This window comes from Carlito syrichta, unplaced genomic scaffold, assembly GCF_000164805.1.
Source record: "Carlito syrichta isolate Samal-C Ts95f unplaced genomic scaffold, Tarsius_syrichta-2.0.1 Scaffold305718, whole genome shotgun sequence".
In the NCBI taxonomy this organism is placed as follows: domain Eukaryota; kingdom Metazoa; phylum Chordata; class Mammalia; order Primates; family Tarsiidae; genus Carlito; species Carlito syrichta.
In genome coordinates, this window is record NW_007249814.1 from 202,572 (window position 1) to 224,540 (window position 21,969).

The 21,969-nt window shown below is 36.6% G+C and overlaps 1 protein-coding gene across 2 annotated transcripts in view; it reads right to left on the reverse strand.

The window, feature by feature from the left end:
• The window catches only part of CUNH12orf50 (chromosome unknown C12orf50 homolog), a 50,121-nt gene that overhangs the window by 20,445 nt on the left and 7,707 nt on the right, over nucleotides 1-21,969 (reverse strand). The gene's annotated exons all lie outside the window — the stretch shown is intronic.

A 21,969-nucleotide genomic window follows, 5' to 3' on the forward strand; every position in this document is an offset into this window, starting at 1 on the left:
AGAGAAAATGCAGCAGTTCGGTCTGTTCAAGATATAGGTTATGATGAATGCATTCAATAATCAACCATTGTCCTCCTAATTTACTGCATATTTTGTTAAAATATGAACAAGGTGACTACAATAATTGACAGTATTTCTATATACTAGCAATGAACAAACTGAAAATGAAGTGAAAATCTCACTATAGCATCAAAGAGAATAGCATATTTATGAATTAATTTATTCATAACTGCAAGATTCATTCTGAAAAGTACAAAAGATTGTTGAAACTAAAGAAACCCTTAAAAATAGATTTACTTTATTGCTGATGTGACAATACACTTCAAAGTGATCTACTAAAGGGGATCCTAGTACAGCTTCCCCTGCTAGGTAAGTGCTCTAGGAACTCATCAACATCAGTGTACCAGCTAGTGTTGTTGTGAGAAGCTGCATTCGGCTTCAGTGAATATTTTTTTGTGAAGATTCTTTCAGTGTGTTTGCCCATTTCAGGATGGATGATTTACAAATGTACCTGCCCACACTGAGCTGAGTGTTCAGCAGTTTTTGACCAAAAAACAGCATGACTTCCATGCCCCACCCTTTGTATTCACCTGATCTTGTCCCAAGAGACTGTTTTTTTGTTTCCCCAGATGCAAAAATGTCCTCAAAGGGAAACGTTTTGCCAGTGTGGAAAAAGAGAAACAAAAAAATCAGCAAAAACACTAACAAGCATCAAAATTGATGAGTTCAAAAACTGTTTTGGGCAGTGGGAAAAGCATCTTGATAGGTGTATCACAACAAACAAAGGTACTCTGAAGGTGACTGAAGTTTAAACACGTAAGAATAAATACACATTTTTTAATAAACAAGTCCCAGGTTTGTTGGGTCCTCCTTCATATAGGTTCAACACAACTCTTATCAAAATCCCCAATGACTCATCTGCAGAAATTGAGAAGTTGATTCTAAAATGTATATGAGAATCCAAGGAACCCAAAATAGTGGGAAAAAAAATCTTGAAAATAAAGAATACAGTTGGAAGACTCACACTTTCTGATTTCAAAATCTATAAATTACTACAAAACCATAGTAATCAAGACCATCTCCATGTGGTTCTCACATGAAAATAGACATATAGGTCATTGGAATAGAATTGAGAGACCAGAAATAAAACTTTACATAAATGAATTTATGCTCCATTGATTTTCAGCAAAAGTGCTCAGATCATTCAATGAGGAAAATAACAGTACTTTCAACAAGTGGTGCTGGGACGACTGCACAGCCACATGCAAAATAATCAAGCTGAACTTCTTTCTCATTCTTCCTCATACACCTGTACATGGTTTTTAGTGTATTCACAGAGCTGTGCAGCCATCACCATGACCCATTTTGGAACATTTGATCACTCCTAAAAGAAAACCCACATCCATTACAGCCTCATTTCCTCCCTAGCCTCTAAAACCTACACAATCAATAATAGACACCTTGTGTCCATAAATTTGCCTATTCTGGATAGTTTATATAAACTGAATTATACAACATGGAATCTCTTGTTGATTACTTCTTCCACTTACCATGTTTGCAAAGTTTATCTATGCTGCCTCATGTGACAAAGCTTTATTCCTTTTTATAGCCAAATAGCATTCCCTTGTATAAATATACCACATTTCATTTATCTGGGGATGAACGTGCAGGTTGCTTACACTTTTTATCTTATTATAAATAATGTTGATATAAAAATGTGTGTAAAGGCTGGGTGTGGTGGTTCATGCCTGTTGATCCTAGCACTTTGGGAAGCCAAAGAAGGGGGATCACTTGAACCCAGGAGTTTGAGATATGTCTGGGGAACATAGTGTTGCCTCATCTCTACAAAAAATAAAGAATCAGCCAGGTGTGGTGACGCACCCCTGTATTCCCAGTTATTCAGGAAGCTGAGGAGGAAAGATCACCTGGACCCAGGAGGTAGAGGCTGGAGTGAGCCATGACCATGCCACTGTACTCCAGTCTGAGTGACAATGAGAACTCAACTCAAAAAAAACCCAAAAATTTGTGTACAAATGATTACATTTGTGTACATAAGGACATATATTTTCACATCTCTTGGTATGTAGATAGAAGAGGAATAGCGGGGACAATATGATGACTCCATATTTAACCTTTGTAGGAACTGTCAAACTGTTTTCCAAAGTAGTTGCACTATTACACATCCCCACCTGCAATATATGAAGATTCCAATTTCTCCACATCTTTGTTGACACATTATTATCTTTTTAATCAAAAAATTCATCATCCTAGTAGCCTGAAGTGGTATCCTATTTGGTTTTGATTGGCATTTCCCTAATGGTTGATGATAATGATCATCTTTCTTTGTGTCTATTGCCCATTTGTAGAGCTTCTTTGAGAAATATTATTCAGATCATTTGACCATCTTGCAATTAGGTTGGCTTTACATTATTGAGCTGTAAGAACTCTTTACATACTTTAGATACAAGTCCTTGATTGATTGATTTCCCAAATATTTTCTGTCTCTGCATGGTTGTCTTTTCACTTTCCTTCTTCCTGTCTTTTTTTTTTTTTTTAGATAGTATTTTACTCTGTCACCCAGGCTCAAATGCAGTGGTGTAATGATACACAACTAGGAGCTTCAAACTCCTAGACTCAAGTAATCCTCCTTCCTCAATCTCCCAAGTAGCTGGGACTACAGGAATGTGCTACCACACCCAAATAATTTTTTTTATTTTTCTTTTTTTAAGAAATGGAGGAGTCTTGCTATGTTGCCTAGGCTGGTCTTGAACTCCTGGCCTCAAGCAATCCTCTGGCTATAGCCTCCCAAAGCACATCAGCTAACATGTCCTGCCCGCCTTTTCATTTTCTTGATGGTATTCTTTGAAATACAAAAGTTTGAATTTTGAAGTGCAGTCAATGTTTTTTGTTGCTTGTCCCTTTGATGGCATATCTAAAAAAGCTTTGTATAGCCTAAGGTTTCTTCTAACGGTATTACAGTTTTAGCTCAACATATTTTTCTTTGAGCCACTTTGAGTTTAGTACACGACATGAGGAAGAAGTCCAACTTGACGGTTTTGCATCTGGCTATCCAGATATCCCAGCACCACTTGTTGAAAGTACTATCCGATCATCCTCAGTGATTTATCACAGAAAAAAAGAACAGAGTTCCAAATGTCCTCACTCGTAAACGGACCTTGAACAATTATAATACTATAAGAAAGTGATTGGCAGTAGTGGGAAACTATAAGGGGCGGGTGGGATTGGCAGTTGGGGGAAACTGCTAGGGGAGGGAGGGGCATACCTCATCAACAAGGGTACCTGCATGATCAATGTTTATATACCTAACCTGAAATGTACCCCACATCTTTATAATTTAAAAAAAAAGAAAAAAAGAAAGTACTAATCTATTCCCCACTGGATGGTCTGAGCACCCTTGCTGAAAATCAACTGAGCATAAATTCATTTATGTAAAGGCTTATTTCTACTCTCTCATTTCTATCCCAACGAAGGATGTATCTATTTTTTTGTGGATACCAGGTAGTCCTAATCACTATAGCTTTTTAGTAATTTGTAGATTTTGAAATCAGGAAGCGTGAGTCTTCCAACTTCGTTCTCCATTTTATTTTATTTTGTTTTGTTTTTAATTATAGAGATGTGGGGTACAAGTCAGGATTAGTTACACAGTTAGGCTTCATGCAGGTGAAGTTTGGGCATTTTACTGGTCCTTACTTCCCCTGGTTGGGGGCCAGGTACTCTTTGTGTTGTTGCGTGTCCCCCTCCCCTGCCCCTACCAGTGTCCAGCAACTGCCAATCTCTCTCTTTTGCTCATGTGACTTATGTTCAGATTCTACTTATGAGTGAGAACATGTGGTATTCAGTTGTTTCTGTGATAGATCACCAAGTATGATGGTCTTCAACTCCATCCAATTTGCTGCAAAGTCTCTGATTTTGCTCTTCTTTATGGCTATGTAATACTTCATCATGTATATGTACCATATTTTCTTTATCCAGTTCATTTTTGATGGGCAGTTGGGTTAATTCTATGTTTTTGCTTTTTTTTTTTTTTTTAACTATTCTGGGTCCCTTGAATTTCCATATAAATTTTTCATCATGTTTATTCTGATAATCCCTGCCTTTGGATTTTTAAATTCATTTACATTTGATGTTATTGTTGGCATAGTTTGAATTAGGTATACCATTTCACTTTCTGTTTGCTATATGTCCTATGTCTTTTTTGTTGTTGTTTGTTTTGTTTTTGAGTCGGTGTCTCACTCTGTTGTGCAGGCTGGAGTGCAGTGGCACAATCACAGCTACTCTAGACTTCACTTCCTGGCCTCAGATGATTCTCTTACCTCAGCCTTCCAAGTAGCTACAGGCACATGTCACCACGCCTAGCTACTTTTTAAATTTACTGTAGAGATGAGGTCTTGCCAAGTTGCCCAAGTTCATCTCAAACCCCTGAGCTCAAGCAAGCCTCTTGCCTCTACTTTCCAAAGTGCTGAGATTATAGTGTGAGCCATCATGCCCAGCATATCTTATGTCTTTTTTGTTCTGTTGCTTCCCCACTGCTTTCTTTTGCAGTGAGTAAATATTTTCTGATATAACATTTTTTTTTTTTTTCTTGAGTTGGAGTCTCACGCTGTCGCCCAGACTGGAGTGCAGTGGCCGCTCCCGGCCACCGCAGTCTCGCCTGCTGGGCTCCGGTGATCCTTCCACCTCAGCCTTCCAAGTAGCTGGAATTACAGGCATGCACTACCACGCCCGGCTGATTTTTTGATTTATTATAGAGATGAAGTCTCGCCACCCAGGTGGGTCTCGAACCCGCGGGCTCAGACAATCCACTCACCTCAGCCTCCCAAAGGTGTGGGATTACAGGCTGAGCCACTGAGCCCGGCTGATATAACATTTTAATTTCTTTATTTTCTATTTATTTATTTTTGCAGTCTTTTCTTAGGTTACCCTATGGCTTACTATGTACTTGCTAATATCAGAATCTACTTCCTTTATACTAATATACTTCCAGTGAGATAGATATAAAAGATTACTCCTATACAGCTGTTCCCTCTTCCTCCTTTCTGTGCTATTGATGAAAATATTTTACAATCCCAAAAGTACATTGTTATAATTATTACTTGATATAATTGTATGTCTGTTTAAAGAAACTAAGAGGGAAAATATATCAAGTACATATTTACAGCTTATTATATTAACTTTTTGTTTGTAATTCTAGTTCCCTCCATTTGTTCCTATGAATTTGAGGTACCACCTGGAGTTACTTTAACATAACATGGCTTTACTTCCATCTCTCTACTTGGTGCTACTATTGTCAAATATAGTACATTTCTAAAAGTTACAGGCTAAAACATATAAGTAGATTTTGTTTTATAAAATTTGCAAATTAGAGAATAGATAAAAATATATGCACTTAGAATATTGCTAAAATTGCACAAATACCTCTATCAGCACTCTTGGTTTCTTCATATGGATTAGAAATAGTGTCTCAGGTCACTTGCTTTCGGCCTGAAATTTTTCCTTTAGTATTTCTTTTAAGATAAGTTTGATTGTAACCAATTGTCTCACTTTTTGTTTTTCTGAGGATGTCTTTATTTTGCTTTATTACTGGAATGCAGTATTGAAAAACAGTTTGCTAAGTAAAGATTCTTGGTTGCCACTTCTTTTTCTTTCAGTCTACATTGATGCGGATAAGAAGATATTTGTTAATGTTATTAGGGTTCTCTTATATGCAACAAATCATTTTTATCTTGCTACTTTCCAGAATCTGCTTTTGTCTTTGGTATTTATCGTTTTTAGTATGGTGTGCCAGAATACAGATGTATTTGTATACATCCAACATAAAGTGTGCTGAACTTCTTGGATATGTATTTTTTTAAATCAAATTTTGGGGAGTTTTAGCCAATTATTTTTAATTTTTTTCCCTCTTTTCATTTTAGTACTCCCACTGCAAATATCCCACATTTCTCTAAGGCTCTGTTCATTTTTCTTTTCTTTTTTTCTCAGGTCTTCAGATGGCATAATTTCTATTGATCTATTTTTAAGTTTGCTCGTTATTTCAAAGCCCATATGGTTATTTTTATTATTTCAGCTACTGAACTGCTCAACCCCAGAATTTTAGCTTGGTCCTTTTTCACAGTTTTTATCTATTAATAGTCCCTATTTGTGGAGATATCATCATACCTTTCTTTGCTTCTTTAAGCATGATTTTCTTTAGGTCTTTGGACTTATTATAACTACTACTTTAAGTCTTTGTCTGCTAATTCTAATGTCAGAACACTCTCAAAAGCATTCTGTTGCCTTCTTTTTTCCCTATATATAAATTACACTTTCCTATTTCTTTGCAAGTCTCATAATTTTTTGTTGAACTGAAAATTTTAGATAATAAATTATAGAAACTCTAAATATTGATTCTTCATTCCAACCCTGAAGCTTGTTGTTTACTTTTTAATTTTTTAGTGACTTTGCTGAAATATTTTAGTGAAATCTGCTTTCCAAGCCAGGCAGGGTGGCCCATGCCTTTAATCCAAGCACTTTGGGAGGTGGACGCAAGAGGATTACCTGAGCCCAGGGGTTCATTCAAGACCAATCTGGGCAACTTGGCGAGACCTCATCTCTACAATAAATAATTTTTAAAAAATTATCCGGGCATAGTGACACTCGCCTGTAGTTCCAATTACTTGAGAAACCGAGGAGGAAGTGTGGCCTGAGCCCCGGAGGTTGAGGCTACAGTGGTCGTGAGTACTCCAGCCTGGGCAACACAGTAAGACCTCCACCCAAAAAAAAGAGAAAGATATCTGCTTTCTACCACAATATGCAGCCCTTGTTATTCATTCCAGAGAGGGTGTATCCTTGGTACATCCTCAGTTACTCAAGGATGACAATGGTTTTAGCAGGGTTCTCTTTGCCTCCCTCTCTGGTTCCTCTGTTAAGCAGTCCACCTCTGTTGGTATTACACCAAGATATTCACTTCTGTTCATTGCTGGCTTAATGTACTTTTCATCCATGCACTAACTAAGGCATGCATTGCTCCATAGTTTAATTCAAGTAAATTCTGACTCCTTTGTAAAGGTAAGTTTTCAAGTCAACATTTCAAGTTTGTTCCAATTCCAGGAGCGCTCTCTTTAACTGTCTCTTTCCTTAGTTGTCTTTGGTAAGCTCCCTCCTAGTTTTCAGTTTTGTTTGCTACTCTCATAGAGATATCAACCTCTTCTTAATTGCTTATCTCCAATCACCATTTTTTTTTCCAGAATGTCCTTAAACTTAGACATCCCCATACTCTGTTCTGTTCCAAATAAATTCAGTTCTCTTACAGCCTGATTCTTTTCCTGAACAAGATTTCAGTGTTCATGCTAAGAGTAGGGACAGTCACTTACTTCTTTTGGACAATTAGGACACTGGACAGGAATGGTAATTTCTGGTTTTCATGGCTTGACTTGTGCCTCCTGGCATGGAACTTCCACCCAGTATTCAACTGATACAGATGTAATCGGGGTTCCATTATTTTCAGCCTGATGCACTTGGAATAGAATTTCTGCCTTATTTATGGTAATCGCTTTTTGAGTTTTCTTATTATTTCACCATGAAATATGCATCCCTAAAAACAGGTTCAATTTTACTTATTATGAATATTTTGTGAGAAGAATCAAGTAGTATGTGTTAATTTTTGCCTTTTTTATTCAATATTTTATTTGTGAAATACTCCTTGCTTACATGTTTATTCATTTTCATGATTGTCTAGTATTCCTTTGAATTAATGTACCACACCATGCATTCCACTGTTATTGAACATTTGATTGTGTCTAGCCTTTGGCTATTACAAACAATGCTGCTGTGTGTATTCTTATATATGTATCCAGATGCACACGGAAGTGAATTTCTCCAGAGTATATGTTTCAGGCATGGAAATGCATAGCTTTAAGCTATGCATAAATTTAACTAGATAAGACAATGCTAGAACAGTTTTCCAAAGTGCTCACATTGGTTTATATATCTACCTGCACAGCACACAAGAACTCCTCATGCTCTTTGTCTTCACCAACAACTGGTAGAAATTTTAGTTTTTGCCTATATCACAGGTAAGTCATACCTCAAAGTAGTTTCCGTTTGTATTTCCATAATTATTCATATGATTAATCATTTGTTTATTAACATTTGAACTTCTTTTTCCAATGTCTGCTTACGCTTTCTCTTCATTGTTCTATTACAGTTGTTCTCAATTAGAGGTGATTTTATCCCCTCAGGAACACTTAGCAAAGTCTGGACGTATTTTTGGTTATTACAACTAGGAAGATGCTATTGGAATCTAGTGGGTAGAGGCTAAAGATACCGCTAAACAACCTATAGTATATGTAGGATAGACACCCCCCACAACAAAGAACTATGCCATCCAAAATTTCAATAGTGCTGAAACACAGGAACCTATTCCTTCAGGTTCTCTGGCTTTTCTTGCTAAATTGTATTCAAATATTGAGTTTAAGTCTTTTCTTGGAGGCACATAAGCACATATGTTGCAAATAGCTTCTTTTAATCTCTGGCTTGAATTTTCACCCTTTTAATTGTGTTTTTTGGTAAATATAAATTTTCATTTTAATGCAATCAAATGTATTCATCCTTTCTTTAATGGCTAATACTTTTTGTGTCCTTATTATATTTTGAAACCCTAAAAAGATTTGCCTTATACATTTTGGTATAGAATTTAGTTTTATGCATTGTATGAGAGAGAAGTCCATTTTTTCCTCATTAACTAAAGACCATCTTTTATACATTGCTCATCCATGCTGCCTGTTACAAATCAAGTGACCATTTATGTAAAGATCTGTTTCCAGCTCTACATTCTGTGCCATTTGTCTGTTTATCTAACCAACTCTACTGTCCTAATCTCTAACCTGTCTCTACCAGGCCTTGATAACTGATTGAACGAATCCTATCATTTTGTTCTTCAAGCATGTCTTGACTATTTCTGGCTCTCTGCACTTCCATATAAATCTTGGAATCTGTTTAATTTTGACTGGGATTATTGCTCTTATTTTTGTAAATAGATAAGTATCTCATCATTATGGTAATTTAAATGTTATTGAAAGAATTTAAAAGAGTAATGAAGCTCTTATTTTTAAATGTCAGCATTGATAAAATATTGAAAATTACATCCTTTGTGATGATTTAAACTTAAAATGAAAAAGTTTAGGCAAAAATGTTTTAGTGGATATTTCATCAAAAATAAAGACCACTGCTCATTATATTAGTCCATCAATGTATTAAAATATACTCAGAAAGAGAAAGAGATAGTATGAGAATGGGCACATTTAGTGAACAGAAACTGCCCTATTAGAAACAGGAAATAAATAATTCAAGAGCATTACTTGGTTACCAAGTAACTTCAGACATTGATTAAGCTTACCTCCCTACAATGGCTAAAACAATAGATTTGTTTACAAGCATGGAAAGCAAAATTAATTAAGCAGAAGGAAGACTCTCAGAACTTGAAGACCAGAACATGGAATTAACCAAATCTGTAAAAAAAAAATAGAAAGATAACTCAAAAAGAAAGAACTACAAGAGATGTGCAATTATATCAAAAGACTGAATCTATGCCTAACTGGTAACCCAGAAGAAGAAAGGGAAATGGAGAAAAACTTGGAGCAAGTATTTCAGGAGGCTATCCAAGAAAACTTTCCCCATCTCACCAGAGATGTGACCAGCCAAACACAAGAGATTAGAGAACCCCCACAAGACATCAAATGAGAAGACCAACCCCAAGACATATAGTAATTCACCTACACAAAGTAGACATACAAGAAAAAATCCTAAAGACAGCAAGAGAAAGGTCAACCTCCCTACCAGGGAAAACCAATCAGAATAGTAGCAGACTTATTAGCAGAAACCAGAAGGAACTAGAGTCTAATATTCAAAGTCCTCAAATATAAACAATTTCTTTTCTTTTTTTTTTTTTTTTTGAGTTGGAGTCTCACTCTGTCGCCCAGACTGAAGTGCAGTGGCTGCTCCCGGCCACTGTAGCCTCGACCTGCTGGGCTCCGGTGATCCTTCCGCCTCAGCCTTCCAAGTAGCCAGAATTACAGGCATGCGCTATCATACCTGGCTGATTTTTTGATTTATTGTAGAGATGAGGTCTCGCTGCCCAGGCGGGTCTCGAACCCGTGGGTTCAGGCAATCCACTCACCTCAGCCTCCCAAAGACACGGGATTATAGGCTGAGCGACCGAGCCCAGCTATTATAAACAATTTCAGCCAAGAATTTCCTACCCAGCCAAGTTCAGCTTCATCAGTGATGGAGAATTAAAATCTTTCCCAGACATCCATTCCCTAAGAGATTTTGCACATTCCAGACCAGCTTTACAGGAGATGCTTTAAAAAGGTATTAAGCACAGAAAAAGGAAAATAAAAAAAGAATGATCACACATTTCCCAAGAGAATATCAAAACACAGAATCAGCAGAGAATACATTGCAACAGCACACTTGAAAACACACAATATATCAACCCCAAAGCTAAAAGAAAACAAAGAAAAAAATTTTATAAGAATTTCATCATGTGGATAAACTATTACCTTTCAATAATCATCCTGAATGTGAATGTACTAAATGCACCACTGAAAAGACACAGAAAGGCAAACTCGATAAAAAACCATAACCCAATTATTTGCTGAATCCTGGAAACTCATCTCATCACAAAGGATGCACATGGACTCAAAATTAGAAGATGGAAAACATGTTTCCAGGCAAATGGATCACAAAAGAAGGCAGGAGTCATGATCTTCACATCAGACAAAACAACCATTAAGCCATCCAAAACTTTAAAAGATATAAAAGGACACTACATAATGGTAACAGGTTCAATCCATCAACAAGAAATATCCATCCTAAATATATATGCACACAACACAGGAGCACCAGCATTTATAAAGTAACTACTAAGTAAACTAAAAAAAGATTTTGACTCTAACACTATAATAGCTGGGGACATAAATACCCCACTGATAACCCTAGATAGATCATCAAGTCAAAAAATGAACAAAGAGATCCAGAACCTCGACTTGATGCTCAACCAAATGGACTTAATAGATGCCAACAAAATATTCCACCCAACCACCACAGAATATACATTCTACTTACTACCACATGGAATGTACTCCAAGATTGATCACAACCTCACCCATAAATCAAGTATAAACAAATTCCATAAGGTTGAAATATTGCTATGCACCTTTACAGACCACAGTGGAATAAAAATAAATGTCAACATCAACAAATTTTCCCCCAAACCCACAAAGACAGGGACACTAAAAAAGCATGATGCTGAACAACTACTGGGTCAACACTGAAATCAAAACAGAAGTTAAAAGATTCCTGGAAGCAAATGAAAATGAAGAAACATCTTACCAAAACCTCTGGGATGCCATGAAATAAGTCCTAAGAGGAGAATTTAAATCTCTACAAACACACATCAAGAAAATGGAAAGATCACAAGTTAATAGCCTAACAAATCACCTAAGAGAGCTGGAAAGACTAACAAAACCTTAACTTTAGCAGAAGAATCCAGATCACCAAAGTAAAAGCCCAAATACAGGACATAGAAGACAAAGGCATCATAGAAAAAAATTAGCAAAACAAAAAACTGGTTCTTTGAAAGAATTAACAATATTGATGAGCTCCTAGCCATAATGACCAAAAAGAGAGAAAGAGAGAGAGACAAAGCTCAAATAAGCACAATCAGAAATACAAAAGATCAAATAAGAACTGACCCTGAAGAAATACAAAAGATTATCAGAGATTATATGCACACCTGTATGGAAACAAACTTGATAACTTAAATGAAATGGAGGACTTTCTATCATCACACAAACTCCTAAGGCTGAAACAAGACATTGAAACACTAAACAGACCAATAACAACCCAGGAAATTAACTCCATCATAAGAAAACTACCTACAAAATAAGTATTGACCCGGACAGCATTCCAGTAGAATTCTACAAAACTTACAAGGAGGAGCTGATACCAATCCTATTTCAGGCAATTGAGGAAGATGGACTTCTCTCCAAATCATTTTACCAAGCTAACATCACACTGATACCCAACCCAGGTAAAAACCCAACCAAAAAAGAGAACTACAGGCCAATATCCCTAATATACATAGATACAAAAATTCTCAATAAGATTCTAGCAAATCAGATCAACAACACATCTCAAAAATCACCCACCATGACCAAACAGGCTTCAACCCCAGGATGTAGGACTGGTTCAACATCCACAAGACCATAAATGTAATTAAATACAACAACAGAGTAAAAACATGAACCACATGATTATATCATCAGATGCAGAAGAAGCTGTCAATAAAGCTCCAGCATTCCTTCTTGATTAAAAAAACCCTCAAACACCCAGGCATAGAAGGAACATACCCCCAAATAGTAAGCACCATTGACAATAAACCCACAGCCAGCATATTGCTAAACAGACAGAAAATGGAAACATTTCCCCTGAAAAACGGAACAAGACAAGGCAGCCCACTCTCATCCCTCTTGTTCAACATTGTGTTAGAAGCCCTAGCTAGAGCAGTTAGACATGTGAAGGAGATCAGGGGTATGCAAATAGGAAAAGAGGAAGTCAAATTATCCCTCTTTGTTGATGATATGATCCTATACCTCGAAAATCTAAGAGAATCCATCAAAAACTTGCTTGCACTGACAAAGGACTTTGGAAAGTCTCAAGGCACAAAATAAACATGCAAAAGACAGTTGCATTCTTATACACCAACAATAAGAAGGCAGAGAACCAAATAAAAAGCACGATCCCATTCACAATAGCCTCAGAAAAATGGAATACCTTGGTATCTTCCTAACCAGAGAAGTGAAGACCTTTACAATGAAAACTACAAAACACTGCTCAAAGAAATCCAAAAAGACACAAAGAAATGGAAAAATGTTCCATGCTCATGGATAGGAAGAATCAACATTATTAAGATGTCCATCCTACCAGAGCCAATCTCCAGATTCAACACAATGCCCATTAAACTACTGATATCATTCTTCTCAGACCTGGAAATGCCAATACAGCCATTCATATGGAAACATAAATGACCACAAATAGCCAAAACAATCCTTTGCAAAAGAAACAAAGCAGGAGGTATCACACTTCTAGACTTCAAGTTTTACTATAAGGTTACAGTAATCAAAACAGCCTGGTATTGGTACAAGAACAGGCATACAAACCAATGGAACAGGGTAGAGATTCCAGAAGCAAAACCCCAATTTCTCAACAAACTCATCTTTCACAAAGACTCCAAAAACAACCACTGAAGAGAACCTATTCAGTAAATGGTGCTAGGAAAACTGGCTGACCACATGCAGAAGACTGAAACAGGACTCCTGCCTATTACCATACACAAAAATCAACTCCAAATGGATGAAAGATCTAAATATACAATCTGAAACTTTAAGAATCTTAGAAAATTCAGGAGACACCCTTATGGAAATTGGAACTGGCAACTAAATCTTCATCAAAACCCCAAGTGCACATACCATTAGAGGTAAGATAGAGTGGGACCGCATCAAACTGTAAAACTCCTGCAAAACAAAAATAGCCATTTAGAGAGAGGGGAGACAGTCCCCAGAATGGGAAAAAATATTTGCCAACTGTATATTTGACAAAGGTCTAACATCTAGAATCTACAAAGGAACTCAAATGTGCCAAAAGGAAAAAAACAAAAGCCCCATTAAAAAGTGGGCAAAAGACATGAATAGACTTCTCGAAAGAAGACATATGGGCAGCCAACAGGCACATGAAAAAGTGCTCAGCCTCATTAATCATCAGAGAAATGCAAATCAGAACCATATTGAGATATTACCTAACCCCAGTAAGAATGGTCATCATTAATAAAACTAATAACAACAGATGCTGACAAGGATGTGGAGAAAAAGAACACTTCACTGCTGGTGCAAATACAAATTAGTGCAACCTCTTTGGAAGACAGTGTGGCGATTTCTGAAAGAACTAGAAATTGACTTTCCATATGACCCAGCAATCCCCTTATTGGGAATATGCCCAGAGGAACTCAAATCATTCTACAAAAAAGATACCTGCACATGCATGTTTATTGCAGCATTATTTTCAGTAGAAAAACAAGGGACTAACTGTGCTGCTCGTCGAAACTGGACTGAATAAAAAAATGTGGTACATATACACAATGGAATATTATGCAGCCATAAATAAGGACAAATATATGGGCTTTGCAGCAACTTGAATGGATTTAGAGTCTATCATACTCAGTGATCTATCACAGAAACAAAAAACAGAATACCATATGTTCTCACTCATAAGCGGACCTTGAACTATTATCATTATACTATAAGAAAGGGATTGACAGTAAAGGGAAACTGCTAGGGGTTGGGGGTGGGATTGGCAGTACTGGGAAACTGCCAGGGGAGGAGGGGGACCCACCTCATTAACAAGGGTACCTGCATAATGAACATTTGTATACCTAACCTGAATTGTACCCCACATCTTTAATAATAAAAGAAAAAAAAATAGCTTTATATATATTATTTTTTTAGTTTGATGAGTTTAATACATGTTATTATATCTTTGTTGATTTGCAGTAACTTTCCCAGGAGATCACAAATACCAATGGTCTTTGCATTTTAAGGAACTACTATAATGCACTTTCCATGAATTTACAGAAGCAAATAACCTTTGCTTCCTTGATTTCTCTACCCAAAGCATGGGATCCTGTCATTAAGATCAGTTTTAGTGTGATCAGATATATTTCATAACACCCTTTTGTGGTATTTCTAAAAATATATAGTATCATTTTTGCTTGTCCCTTAGTCATTTCTTCTCTCATTTTAGGTCAAAGATATCAGTTTTTTCTTTAGAGAATCTCTCCTTTTTCCCATTTTCAATTTACTTAGTTTGAGAGGATGATCCTCTAGACCCAAAGATTAGCTATTCCCCTGGCCCAATGGTTTTTAGAGACGAGCATGTTTTCCACAGCATTAGGTGAGATTCAATGTTAAGGGTTAGCTGGGAAAATATTTATTTCTTTTGAGGTAGTTAATTTAGAATAATGAAAATGATAATACTGATTACTTACTCTTTGCCAATAATTCTAAATGATTAGGTACTAATCCATTAAATATCAAACAATTTCATGACAGAGGTATCCTTACTATCTCTCACAAGATTAACAAACAGAGACACAGATATTCTAAGTTGACCATAGTTACAATGGCAAGTATGTGAGAGGCTGAGGTTTTTAACCAGTCTGAGCTAGAGCTTGTGTTTTTGTTGTTGTTGTTGTTTGTTGTTGTTATTTTTAGATCCAGGGGTACACATGCATGTTTGTTACATGGACGTATTGTGTAGTGTAGGGATTAGGTCTTAGGTGGCTCATTACCCAGATAATGAACATTGTGCTCCATAGGCAGTTTCTGAACCCTATTCCCCCTTCCTGCCTCCCCTTTTATTGGTATCCCCAGTGCCTATTATTTCCAACTTTATGACCCCACATAGGAGCTCCCACATGAGTGAGAATATGCAGTGTTTGGTTTTCTGTTTCTCAGTCAGTTCACTTTAGATGATCTTCAGCTCCATCCATGTTCTTGCAAAAGACATGATTTCATTGTTTTTCATGACTGCATAGTATTCCATGGTGTATATATCCAGTCAATCAGTCAATTGTTAGTGGGCACTTAAGTTGTTTCCATGATTTTGCTATCCTCAATAGTGCTGCAGTGAACATACAAGTACATGTATATATATCTTTTTCATATATTAATTTATTTTCCTTTGGGTAGATCCCTAGTAGTGGATAGCTGGGTCAAATGGGAATTCAATTTGTAGTTCTGTGAGGAATCTCCAGACTGTTTTCTGTAGAGGTAGAACTAGTTTACAATCCCACAACAGTGGATAAGAATTCCCTTTTCTCTGCAGTTGCACCAACATCTGCTGTTCTTTGATTTTTCTAATAATGACTTTTCTTGCTGATGTGGCATGATATCTCATAGTGTTTTTAATTTGCATTTCTCTGATGATTAGTAACGTTGAGCATTTTTTCATATGTGTGTTGGCTGCTTGTGTGTCTTCTTTTGAAAAGTATCTACTCATGCTCTTTGATCACTTTTTGATATGTTTGTTTGTTTTGTGTGTGTGTGTGTGTGTGTGTGTGTGTGTGTGTGTGTGTGTGTGTGTTGAGTCATTTGAGTTCCTTGTAGATTCTGAATATTAGCCCTTTGTCTGAGAAAATTGGCAAATATTTTCTTCCATTCAGTAGGCTTTCAGTTTACGCTGTTGATTACTTCTTTTGCTGTGCAGAAGCTTTTTGGTTTAATTAAGTCCCGCTTGTCAACTTTAGTTTTTGTTGCAATTGCTTCTGGGGTCCTTGTCATGAATTATTTGCCTAAGTCAATGTCCAGCAGAGTCTTTTTCAAGTTTTCTTCTAGGATTTTTATAACTTCAGGTCTTAATTTTAGTTCTCAATCCATCTTGAGTTAATTTTTGTATATAGTGATAGACAAGGGTCCAGTTTCATTCTTCTGCATATGCTAACTAATTTCCACAGCACCATTTGTTGAATAAGGTGTGCTTTCCCCATTGGTTATTTTTGTAAAGAGCCAGTGTTCTTAATAGTTGTTTTCTCTGTTTCTAGGATCTAGGTCTGAAGTTTCTGAAGCAAATACAGTATATGGAGAAAGTTAACTAGAACTCAGAGCCAAGAGTTGGTGAAGACAAATCCTGGATCCAGCCAGGTGTGAGGTCAACTCTTCCCCAGTCTCATTGAATATATGAGCCAATAATTTCCAGTCTTCCCTTAAATCACATTGAGTTAGATTTCTCTTCTTAAAACCATTGTTGTGCTGGAGTGAGCTCAGATCAGGATGTGAGAATCGTAACCAACTGTTAAATTTTCAGGAATTTTGCAAACCCAGTGATGTCACATTTATAGCTTGAAATTGATCATAGTGGAAATATTTGCTCCATGGTAATTGACAAACCACACAGATGTTTTGTTTTTACTGTTTATTTTGGGGGTAGGGAAGTAGGGTGGGATAGAGGAGCCAGTTGCTAAACATTTAGCATTACATCATTGCTTACAACCAAAAGAGTCTCTATTGGTACATATGATAGACTATCACCATCATGCTTGGATATTTCAAACATGAACAACTACTTTCTGTGCTTTGACAATTTTCAAAACAAATCCAATTCTTTTAAAATAAATACCATAAGCACTGTCATAATAATGCAATATTTTCTGTTATATTTTCCAAAGCTAGAACACAAATGCAATACAAAACACATAGATTATAAGACTCTTTTGCATAAACAATTCAGTTATTTATAACCAAATAAGTTGTTTTTATTCAGGATCTCTGGAAATTGGGCACTAACCTTCCCTCATGCTTGAAAGACTTAAAAAATTAATATTTTTAAAAATCCACAGAGCAGAGATTTTTCACTATTGTTTTCTTCACTTTTCACTATTCTTTAAGAGAACCACATGAAATGGTTTGGCTAGGGCACTAGAAACACCTGGTTAGATTTTTACATACACTGACTGAATCTTTGCAGTATTCTTTCAAAAAAAAGATTAACCTAAATCTAATTAGTAGAAAACAAACAAACAAATTCCCCATTTAAGGAATATCCTACAAAGCAACAGGCCTAAACTCCTTAAAAAATGTATATGACATGGAAAGAAGGGGGGGGAAAACTGGGATTTACTTTTAAGAGGCATAAGACTTTAAAAGAGATTTTTAAAGTGATCAAAGAGACATGACAACTAATTGCAATGAATAATGCCTGATTGGACACTGGACTGGAAAACAAAACAAAACAATTTTAAGGCTGTCCTATCCATGTCTAGTCCCAGGAACCTGGAAACCTATTAGAAATTCAGAACCTCGGGCCTCAGCCCAGGTATACTGAATCAGACTGTAATTTATACAAGATCATTAGGTTTGATTTTTATGTATATTAAATTTTGAGGAGCACTGCTATCATAAGCATTATAGGAAAATTAGGAAAATTTGATATGAATATAGACATGGGTACTGTATCACTGTTATAGTTCCTATACCTGATAGTCATGTGTTTATGTGGTGACACAGGAGAATGACCTTAAACTTGGGAGATTCATGCTGAAGTATTAAGGAGTGATCAGGATGTCTTCAATATAATTCCCACATGGTTCCCCCCAAAAGGATAAATATGTACCTTTACATTATATGCATAAATATATTAGTACAATAAAGGGACAAGAGAAAGTAAATGTGGCAAAACGTTCATTGGTGAACATAAATGACATGCACATGGCTGGATGGCTGTTCATTCAATTATTCCTGCCACTTTTTTGTAGGTTGAAAAATTTCTAAATAAAAATTTGGGGGAAAATAAAGTACCCTGAAGCACCAGTTCAATTGACGGTCTAGTTGGTGACTGTGAACTGTTTAGGTTTTTTAGTTGTCGTCATTGTTGTTTTAAGCACCCCAGAAACTAAGGAACTGCAAAGGCATATAGAATGGCATAATGAACATTGACGACTCAGAGGGGGAAGTGTGAGGTGGGAGGTTGAGGTGAAAACCTCAACACTTTTCACGTATCAGGAAAAGTGTGCACAGGTGGGACTGGAGGGTACACTTAAATGCCCATATTTCCTCACCACTATACAATGCATCCATGTAACTAAACATCATCTGTACCCCTGAAGCTATTAGATAGATAGATAGATAGATAGATAGATAGATAGATAGACAGACAGACAGACAAAAGCAAGCTCCCCAGGTAACTGGAATGTGGAGCCAGAGTTGAGAACCTCTGGATAAGGCAAACACCAGATGGGGTACCTGGGCTTCCGAGTCTCAGGTGATTAAGGGAACAGGTTGCAAAAATAAGAGGAGAAGATAACTGGAGTGAGAGAAAGAAAAAAACCGTATTTAATGGATATAAACATGACTCAGAAATGCTGGAAGTAGTCCACTCTTTACTGTAAATTGAAGGGAAACGGGTCTTTCGTTAAATGTGCAGGACTTTGACAGCTTTGAAAGGAAGCCTATGGGGCAGGGTGGAATAGACTTAGCCCTTCGAAGGCAGAAGCCAGATTAGGAGGTTGTGTGGATGAGTCCATTCAAATAAATAATGGAAATAATTAGAGTATACTTTAAATGCCATGTCTATGTTGTGTGTGCGTGTAATAGTTTTAGAGCAAGACAGAGCTATGTTTGAATTCAATGACTGCCATTTATGTGATGTGTTATCTTGCCTAATATATTTAACCTCTCTAGACCTCGTTTTCCCCATCTTTAATATGAGGATACTAACTATACCTTTGCCAATGTTTGTGATGGTGATTGAATAACATTAGACATGAAAAATGTTCAGCATAGTTCTGCTATATAGAAAATATTTAAAATAAGATTGTCTAATTCTGTGTATTACTCCTACAAACAAAAACTTAGATTGTGTTGTACTGACTCAAATATTCAACTCCAAGTGTTTATAAACTATTTTAAAACAATTTATTAACAAGTGGTTTTTCAAGACAGAATAAAAAGCAGGTCATACACACATTCATTTAGATTAGACATTCTAAAGAGAGCTGATCAGAGAGGTTCATTTAAAATTACTAAATATTCAGTTATCCAAGGTATCACTAAGACACTGACCCAGAATAAATAAAAATCAAATTTTCTCATTAAAATGTTTGCTATAGAATAGCATGACAACGAGCCAAGGAGAGATGAGAAATTGTTTCAATGTTCAAGCTACTGAATTTGGAACATATTTTTCTCAATAAAATTTAAGGAGATTTTTAAACAACAGTTTATCTAATAGAGTATACTAAACTCTAAAGCAGATAATGGGAGAAAGAAGTACCTATCCTACCTGCAAAGAAAATACAAATTGTACTCAGAAATGCCTAGAGAATTCTTATAATTATAGTAAACACTGACTGAATTATGTTTTCTTAGCATTCTTAATTGGTTTAGAAGCTATTTGCTTTTCAACTTAGAGATGATAACCAGAGAGATTACGCTGTCTTTTAACAATCTATGGTTTAGCAACATTTAAATGAAATCTCTTTTAAAAGAGTCCAAAACCTTTCTTAATTTGTTAGAAGGTTAGAGTTTAAGTTGCAAAAAGATGAACTGGCAGTTTTATACACCCAGACAAAATATGCAGGACTCCTGATAATTGCACTTAGTGCTTAAAGATAACAGACAATGGCAAATCATCCAATAAAAAATTGCTTTTGGCAAGCACCTCATACTGGAAGAGCACAGCTGGTGATTTAGATAGCATTACTGTGGCTCCAACTCACCTGCTTAATATGGGCTATGTGATAGGTCTCATTTCATCAAGCGGAAACCCTAGGAATTTTCACAGCTTGCACATTTAAATATCTATATTTTATCTTATTTTAACCTGAGACAAAATTACATGCAGATTGTACAATGCTCTGCACGAACCAATACTTAGCCAGTTACATTTTGCTACTAAATCTGTAATAATCCCACCCTGAATCATCAATTAATCATATGCATTTACTAAAATGACAAAAGGTAGATTTTCATAAAGGTACTACTTTATAATTTAATCTTTCTCTAAGGCGAAGATTTACAGTTCCAGTTTTAGTTATTATGGGCCTTGGTGGATAGGTGTCCTTGAGGCTATTGTAAGAAACAAATCTGCCAAGAATCAAATTATATCTTCTGAAGTATTGAAATATTTTCAGTTGAATAGGGGATGCATTATTTCAATACATCTTTCGACTGTGCTTGGTGGCTTATCTACAGTCTGGAAATAGAATCCTCTTTCCAGACATAGAAATGTGTCTGGGCAGAAGGAAAATAGTTATGGCGTTAAGTAAAGACTGTTCAGGACTTCCCAGGGTAGAGTTAGTAACTTCTGAGAGACAATGTTATTATCTATGTTAGGTGCTTGGGGATTTACCAGTGAACAAAAGAAAGATTCTTGCTCTTATGAACCTTCCATTCTATAGGGAGGAGTTGGACAACAAATAATAAACATAGTAAACAAGTAAATTATATTCAATTTGAGGAAATGATAGGCGCTGTGGCAGAAATAAAGTAGAAGAACAAGGCAAGGAAGATTGGAAGTATGTAGAGAGGGATGGGAAGGGTGGTTACATTTCAAATAGTGTTCAGAATATACCTCATTAAAAGGTGATCTTTCAGTAAGGCTTGGAGGAAATAATGGAGTTATCCATAAAGATATTGCTGGGTATAGTGGCTAATGCCTGGACTCCCCGTGCTCCGGGAGGCTGAAGTAAAAGGATTGCTTCAGCCGGGGAGTATGAGACCAGCCTGACCTCATCCCTACAAATTTTTTTTAAAAATTAGCCAAGTGTGGTGGTGCACACTTGTAGTTCCAGCTACTTGGGAGGCTGAGGTGGAAGGATCACCTGAGCCCAGGAGGTCGAGGCTGTGATGAACTGCGATGGTCACTGCACTCCGGCCTGGGAGACAGAGTGAAAACCCAACTCAAAACAAAAAAAAAGGATACTGAGGGAAGAGTTTCCATGGAAAGCTCCTAAAGCAAGAGTATGGTAACTTGCTCCAGTGTGGTTGGGGTATGGCAAGGAAGTATGTGAGTGTGGGAGAAAAATGCAGAGCACTGACAGGGTGCCAGATCAAACTGAGTCTCGTGTTTAAGCACTTGTCAGGACTCTGACTTCTCTGAATGAAATGAAAAGACATTGGAGGATTTTGAGTGGAGGAGAGACATCTGATTTATGCATGAATACATTACTCTGGATGCTGTGGTTTGAACAGACATAGAGGGTCAGGAGTTGAAGCAGGGAAACCTGTTAGGAGACTAGTATAGGAATCCAGCCATGAGATGATGATGATGCTAGGCTCATGTGGGAGTAGGAAAGATGTTGAGAAAAGTCAGATTCTGGATATATAAGGATGGCAGAGTTAGTAAGATTTCTGTACGGAT